The sequence below is a fragment of the Chaetodon trifascialis genome, chromosome 6, assembly GCF_039877785.1.
Source record: "Chaetodon trifascialis isolate fChaTrf1 chromosome 6, fChaTrf1.hap1, whole genome shotgun sequence".
Classification (NCBI taxonomy): domain Eukaryota; kingdom Metazoa; phylum Chordata; class Actinopteri; order Chaetodontiformes; family Chaetodontidae; genus Chaetodon; species Chaetodon trifascialis.
The window spans coordinates 12,310,244-12,318,622 of record NC_092061.1 but is presented as its reverse complement, the minus strand read 5'-3'; positions in this window follow the sequence as shown (position 1 = coordinate 12,318,622).

Sequence of the window (8,379 nt, the reverse complement as noted above, 5' to 3'; positions counted from 1 at the left end):
GATGGATAGAAAGAGAGAGTAAGTGAGAGAGAATAAAGTAAAAGGTGTAATCAAGTCATAGTGAAAGGGCAGAAAAAAACTTTGGGAGTAAAGACAGATGGAAAATAGGGAGGAAGAGAGTGAAGGGGGGTTGGAGGATGGTTGATGGTGGATGGGAGTAGCCGTATGAGAGTAATTATAATGACTGATGTTGTTTACTCCCATTTCCCCTCGCATCATTTATTCTGTGGAGGTGGAAAACCCACCCACTCTTTCTTTGCGTTACAGACGAGTGCGACGGAGCAGTGCCAAGCCATGTCATAATCTCTCCTCTTCCGCTAATACTGGAAGCATTTATCCTGCCCTCGGCTTCTTTCTTTCCACACTTATATTCTGCTGCCATCACACTTCTCTCTTTCTGTCTTCTTCTTTTCTCTCTGCTTGCCTTTGTCTCTATGCGTCTCCCTCCCAGCTCCCTCTTTCCGTATTTTGTTTTTATTACTCCTGTGCTGACATGGCTCCATGTGACTGCTGTGATTGGGCCGAGCACATGTAAGATGTTAGCATGATGTACGGCAGTTTACACTGAAGATGACAAACTGAGGTTGGATGCTGTCATCCTTTCTTCCTTTTGTTTAATGTAGATCTGGTGGCATGCATGCACACACACACACACACACACACACACACACACACACACACACACACACACACACACTAGATGAACACACACCACCCACCTCTTTGTTGAAACTATGCTATTTGTCTTTGCCAGAAAACATGCAACAATGTATGGAAACAGATGCGTCATCTTATGACACGTGGGGGGGGGGGGGGCAGAAGAGGGAAAGAGAGACAGAAAGAAACCCGCAGCTAAATATTTTCATCTGTGTCTGGGAGTGTTGAGCGAATACACGATTCTGCAAAGCCAAACAAAACTGCAGCATATGATTTCAATGTCTCACTTTGTACTAAGAAGGAGGGTTTAAAACTGTAGGTCATAAAGGAAATAAAAGTAGTACAAATTACTTAAAGTACAGTAAAGTTGAGGAGGGTCTTTCCTCTGTGATGATGGTAAACACTTTGGAATTTGCTAATGATCTGCCCATTCACAAAGCGGAGAGTAGAGGAGAGGAGAGATATTTTTTTTTCCTCCATCTGTGCTTATTGATTCTGGCACCATGACAGATGTCTAATGAGAAACAGGGCTGGAGGAGAGCTCTGAGGACCCCAGAGGGAGGCTCAGTCTGAATCAACGCATGGACACATGCACAGAAAATATACATACAGATATGAGCGCACACATTCATGCCTGATGTGGATGCACTTGAGACCAGTTCATTCACAGATGCAGAGCGGATGATAAAACTGATGTCAGTGATATTCACAAACACTGACCTCCACTGACTGACTGGAGTTCTTAAGTTACTTTTTGAGATGTAAATGAGGATCCAAGATTCAGCACTTTGTTGCTATATCAACTTGGCTAATGGGAACCTCAGTATTGCTGGGTTCACTTACGCAAAAAGACTAAAAAAGACATAAAAGAAGAGACAGACAAACCAGTCAGAGAATGTGAAAATGGACTGATCACAGGCTTGATTCCCAGCTCCTTCAGTCCACATTTCAAAGTGTCCTTAAGCAAGACACTGAACTCCAAATTGTTCCTGATAGTGAAGTCAGCGATTTGCAAGATAGATTGCTGCCATCATCAGTCAGTGTCTGTGCAAATGTGTCAATGAGGGGAAAACTGGACAGATGCTCTATAGATGCACACATATCAATATTATTAATTAATTACTATTAATAGCACTGCACAGTCCCCATCAAGTCACTTGATTGAACGTCTTCTATCCAAGAGTCCATGTACTTTGTAAAGGGCTGAAAACAGTGAAATGATTGCAGTAAAGTAATAAAAACTCACTTAGAATTGATATATCTTGATTCTTGACAGATTTGGCCTCAGACTAGGTCCTCGAGTACAACACTGACACACACATGCAGAGAAACATCTGAAATACTTCAAATAAGTCGGAGTCCTGAGAGTTATTTTCTTTCATATCTCGATGCATGTCATATATTTACTCAGATTATGTGGTGTATCCGTTTCGCCACTGATGCAAACTTGTGGGTCTGCAAAGCAACGCTCTTACACACACACAAGCACGCACGCACACACATACACACACAAACTCAAACCTAAACAGAGACATGATTGGAGTAGAAGCTGTCGGATTTTAGAGCAGGAAGTGTGTAATTATCGTGGACAGAGGGGCAGATAGATGGATGTGTGTGTGTTTAACACTCCCCCTCAATTTCCCTGCAATCTACTGGACTAATAGAAAGCAGGTGTGTATGTGTGTGTGCGTGTTTCTGTGCGTTGCATGTGATTGCATGAATACTCGTAAATGTATATGATACAGTATGTCACAGCAGAAAGGGACACACAGCTCTGCTATCGGCTTGTTGAACTTGGACGATGAATGAGTGACAGGGACAAAGTTGTGCTGGGGGCCGACTCACGGCCATTGTCAGGTCAAGTGGAGTCCTCGGGGACCCAATTTAGCCAGAAGTGATTCACACATTTGAAACACTACAAACTGTGTCCCCTTTTTCGCTTTTTTATCTTTAGATTAGTGGTCTAAGAGTAATAGTTCAGCAATAATTCAGCAAAGAGACCACACATTTTTTTGCCTCCAAATGTGATTTTCAAGAATATTATTTTTCTTATGATTATTCATATATTTTTACATTTTTTAAGATTGACATGTGCTTTAAGCTGCCTCCAAAGAGTCACTGTAGAAAGAAGTTATGTTGTATGTAACCATCTGTAATACAAGGGTGTACCAGAACACACACACGGAGCTACAAAGCATAGCAAAATTCATTAATTTCATATGTAAAATAAACAGATAACTTGTAAAAACATATGAATGCTTTTGTAATTGTATTCAGAATTATGAAAGTACAGTTCACAGTAGTTCACATGAATGTGTGGTGTGGGTCTGCGTGTGTTTGCGTGCCGGTGTGTACAGGCTTATGCATGCTGTACTGTTTCACATTGGTCACAGAAACTCTTTCTCTTTCTCAACCAATCCCCAGCTTCCTCTCAAAGCAATAAAGAAGCATGCTTTAAAAATGCCTGGAATTGCCATAAAACGTGTGTCCCTGTGACTACATGTGTTTGTGCATAAAAAAAGAAAGTAGGATACAGTAAATATGTGTTTGTATTATTGTAAAGTGGTGACATGTGTTCTGCCTCACCAGACGTAGAAGTGATTTGCTCTCACTCAATGTGAAAGATGTAAAAAAAAGGGGGTTATGTAAGGTAATAGCTGCTCCTCTAGGCAGGATTTTACACACATCTTCTGTGACTGCTCACATCAGACATTATAAGGCAGTTGAGCCTGGATAGGTTGTGATTTCCTTTTACGGCTCCTCTGTGTTGCATTTTTATTCTCTACTTTCATATGTTTTTGTGTGCGTGCGTGTGTGTGTGTGTGTGTGTGTGTGTGTGTGTGTCATTTTGGATGAGAGGGATTGGTACCCTGGGGAAGGGGTTGTGATTTACACGTAAAGCAAACCAAAGACGAGTCTATCAGAACACTTCACAAAAAAGACATCTACTTACTCAGTTTCCAGTCTCTTTCTACAAATCTTAATGGTTTTTCCCTGTCTGCATGGGCGAGGAATCTTAGGAATATTAATCTTTGTAATGATAGCCTGCATCCTGTGATCGGACTGTATATGGGGGATGGGTCAAATCCATTGGTAAAACTGCAGAATCAGTTATGTGTTCAAATCTTTTCATCCTAAGAATTCTATCATGTGCATTTTTGACAAGTTGGAGTTGCAGGAAAGGTTGAAAGCCGCAAACTAAAGCTTGCTGTGAGCAATCAGCATGTCTCTGTACACCAGAGAGAGAAGAAATGGGCAGAGCCACTGGTTAGTATTTTCACCTTTGGAAATTGTGATTGAAAACATTTGCTTCTGAATACAACCTCGATTTGTGAAGACACACGTGACCTGCACCTTTTACCTTTAGCATTTTTCAATAAACTAGAATTGCCAATTTAACTGTGAATATTTTACGCTCGTCAAAAGGTTTGACATTTTTAAAGTGGCAGTTAAACGACATCTGTGAGGAAGGCAAAATTGGATTTTTACTCCCACAACCCTGCCCACGGCTCTGCTTCATGCTGATTTCAAAAGGGATTCAAATAAATTGATGGAAAAGCCATTAAAAAAAGTAAAGAGAAGACAAAGTGAATCAGATCTGGACTGCATACACTAGAGCTCAGATGGTAGTGGTAAAGGCCTTTCAAATGAACTTGTTTTCTGACATTTCTATCATGAAAAGCGTCAAACCTTAACTGCTGCTCAACCTAACCACTGACCTAAATACACACACACGCACCCAAAACAGCTCCTTTACACTTTGTGTGAGACAAAGATCCATTTATGAGGGAGAACTGGCCCCTGTGACAGCTCTTCCTCTCTCTTCTGATAAGTGCTCTCTCTTTCTCTGTCCTGTCACTGTCCTCCTCCATCTCCCTCTCTCTCTCCCTCTCTCCTAACAGCCAAACAGAGTTAAGCCCAAACGGATCTGAAGATTTTTAACAGCACATTCCTCTGCTTTAATTCGAACGTCTCCTTCCTCCCCCCCCTCCATTGCGCTGACTGTCCTCAGGCTGAGAGACAGCTATTTCATCCACAAAAAGACCTGACATGCAGACTCAGACACACAAGTAGGCAAATGTATTAAAGAGTGATGCTGGTTCTGATGAAGAAATGTTTGGTCGCCTTCATGTAGAAGTGAGAGATGTGCAGCTTATCATCAAAACCCCAGCAAAGGAAACAATACATGTTAATGACAACGCAGATCACTTTCTTAAAGGGGAACTATCAGTCCAACCAGACTGCCTTTTAGATGGTGGCATTACAGTTGCTCCTTCTCATGGTTTGCCAGCTGGCATTAGACATTAGAATGGCCTTTTTTTAATTTTCTGCATCAGTGTGAGCATGGACAGAAATAACGAGATCAAGATGACACCACAGCTGTGATGATGTACACTAAATTGAACTTATCAGATACAAATTCACACTGTGGAAGTGACAAAAAAGTTGAAATTATTTATTTGAAACCACCTTTTCCCTACTTTTTTTGGTCTGAACACACTTTCAAACTACATGCAACTTCCAAGCCTCCCAAGCTTGAAATGATGCTGCAGACTTTTAAAGACTGTTAACCAGCGTCTCCTTTTCATCACTTCAATTTACAACATCGAAATGAGGAAGGCACAAAGAATAATCCCTGATTTTCTTCAGGCAAAGTGTACAGGAGCATGACATAAAGAATATACAGAGACAACACTTGTACTGAAGTCAGATAAACTCTAAATTTGATAAGCCTGTTTCCAATTTTTATTGTGGGTAATTTCCATCAAAATGCATTTAATTACAGGCTGAGGTCACTATTTTGAATTATCATTATGATGTTTTTCTCTGAGCTGCACTGAGACAAAATATCAACACAGTTAAACTTACATTTTAGTGGAAGTGTGTGTGCATGAACATAATCATACTTATGTGTGTGTGTGTGTGTGTAAAAAACACGCAATGGAAAAAGTAGGTTTTGTGGAACAGTTGATTTGCTTTGGGAAAACACCCAGCTGGATGCAAGAATAAAAAGACAAAGCTCATGCAAACAGAGCTTAATGCCGCTTATCGCAGAGCTCATATTTTCCTCTTGTGGTATCCAGTAGGAGACACCACACACACGCACACAGCAGCCTAGGCCACCAAACAGAGCAGCATCGGTGTGTGGTGCACTGAGACAGGCGTCAGGTCATGTTGGGCCATGGCAGCAGAGCCAGGTTGGTAATGGCTTTGGTCTGGACCAGAACTGGTAATAGGATTGGTCTGGATCAGAACTGACAAATTTGTCAGCAGCTGTGCTGCTCCTGGTCGCAGTGAGCCTGGGATAAGCTCCAGAGACTGATACCCAAGCTCTCCACCCGGCTTCATCTCTCTCTGGCCAAACCACAAGGTCAAAAAACAACTGTACTTCAAAAATTAGCGATCACAGGCTTTGCGTTTTCCACAAAAAATATATTTATGGTTGGGTTTTTTTTTTTTTTTTTTAAGGGTTAGATTTATAATTTTCAGATGATAAACTGGCAGCAATTTCTAGCATCACAGTTTGGCCAGAAAGTGTCATTCTGTGCTTTTTATGGAGCCTTAAATGATCCAGAAAGGCAAAATGAGATGAGTACCAGGAATGAGATGAAGCACCTGGAAATTCAGGATCACAAGAAAACAAAACACAAAACCACATATTAACTTATTAACTGACATTAAAGGATGTCAACTCACTCTTATTGCCATTCATTGTGTCTAAAGGATAAAATCTCTGTAGTCACGCTCATTACATTTGTGTCAATCAGTAAATGTCCTCTTTGTGTTTTAATCTTTAATCTCGGCTGGTACAGTTGCCCAGTTGGCAATGTCAAAATGCTGGCTGCAATCAGGCCTCCACTCCGAGCATGAAAGCATACATACCCACATGCAAACACACACACATACACCCATGAACGTGCGCACACACACATACACAAACATATGGACGGGTTGCTGCCCCACTGCGTGACAACCCGTCTCTCGGCTCTGTAATAATCACAGAGTAGCAGCACAGTAAAAACACACGTGGTTTACGCTTCATTTCTCCTAGCATCCATATGTGTGCCCATACAAGCATAGGCATAGCAACACACATGCATCCACAAGGACAAACACCCACACACCCACACACACACACACACACACACACACACACACACACACACACACACACACACACACACACACACACACGTGCATATACACACACACAAAAACATCAGTGTGTGGGTTTCCACTTTGGGCATCAAACCACACTCTCTCAAGTTTTTTGCCGTGGTTTTTCTTTCCTTCTCTCTCGTTTTTTCGAGTATTGCCAGGGACCTTGTTCCAAACCCATATGCTGATGTTTTTACAAGACTAAGCACACACACATGCGCGCACCCAGATCACCCTGCATGTGGAGAGACCTAGCCCTGGTTGACCTACATGTTGGCCCAGGCAGGCAGCCAGGGTGGAGCTGATGGTGAACCTGGGCGAGCGCCTTTTGATTTTTAACTGCTGCCTTCACTGGACATTTACTGATGGAGACACCAACATAAATATGTTGCGTGAAACTTCCTTAATCAAAACGTCAGGAACAGTTTCAAAGTTTTTCATTAAAAGTGTATAATTAAGGTTAAGTGTGTTTATGTGCATGTGTATGTGTATGTGTATGTGTATGTGTATGTGTATGTGTATGTGTATGTGTGTGTCAGCTTCAGACCAGGCATTTAAATATTTTCATAGAAAAGACATTTATACTGAGCACTTTTAAAAATAAAGATTATTTGAGAACTACAAGCACTCATATCCTTTTGAAATAAGAAAAATGTTTTGATTGTGAAACATCACCTTTAGACATGAGTTCATAAGCAGATGTGGTGGAATATATTTTAAAGGAAAACTTAAAAAAAAAAAAATTAAAATTAAAAAAAGATGTTGCACTTCGCCGTCGCTCGTACACACAGTTTCCATGTTCTAATTGGGAAGCCGATGACAAGAACCAAAGTATGAGAGGGGAAACAGCGCACACTCACTCACTCACACACACACACACACACACACACACACACACACACACACACACACACATTCTGTATGTACACACACCTGTTCACACACACGCGCGCGCACTCCCAGCAACTCATACACACACAGCTACAGGCTTGAGCTTTCCTACCACAGAAATTCTGATGTCCATTATGGAGCCACTTGACCACTTTAAACACATCCCCCCATCTTCCAGACTGCACTGCCTCACTGTAACATTCATGCTGTGCACACATACAGTACAGTGCATACCATGGCCTGTACGTGTATATTGAGCGGTATGCAAGTGGTATAGGCATTCATTAACAGCCACGCCACATTTGACTGCACAAGAAGGATAAATTTGAGACATAGAGACAAAATGTGTGTGTGTGTGTGTGTGTGTGTGTGTGTGTGTGTGTGTGTGTGTGTGTGTGTGTGTGTGTGTGTGTGTGTACTTCAAAAACCCACACTTCACTTGCACTCTTTCTCACACAGGCACATATGCCCACAAGCACACACACACACATGCACAAACTCACACACATGGCATGACGTATGTTTAAACAACCGTTTCCTGGTGCAGCGTGCTGGGCTGCTTGGGGTCTGACTGGAGCCTCTGGGTGATTTGTCAGTTTGAGCCATGCAGGCCAGGAACCCCTCAAAGTTTGCTTTGGGTTCCAGAGGGACATGCTCCGGACCCCTGAATTC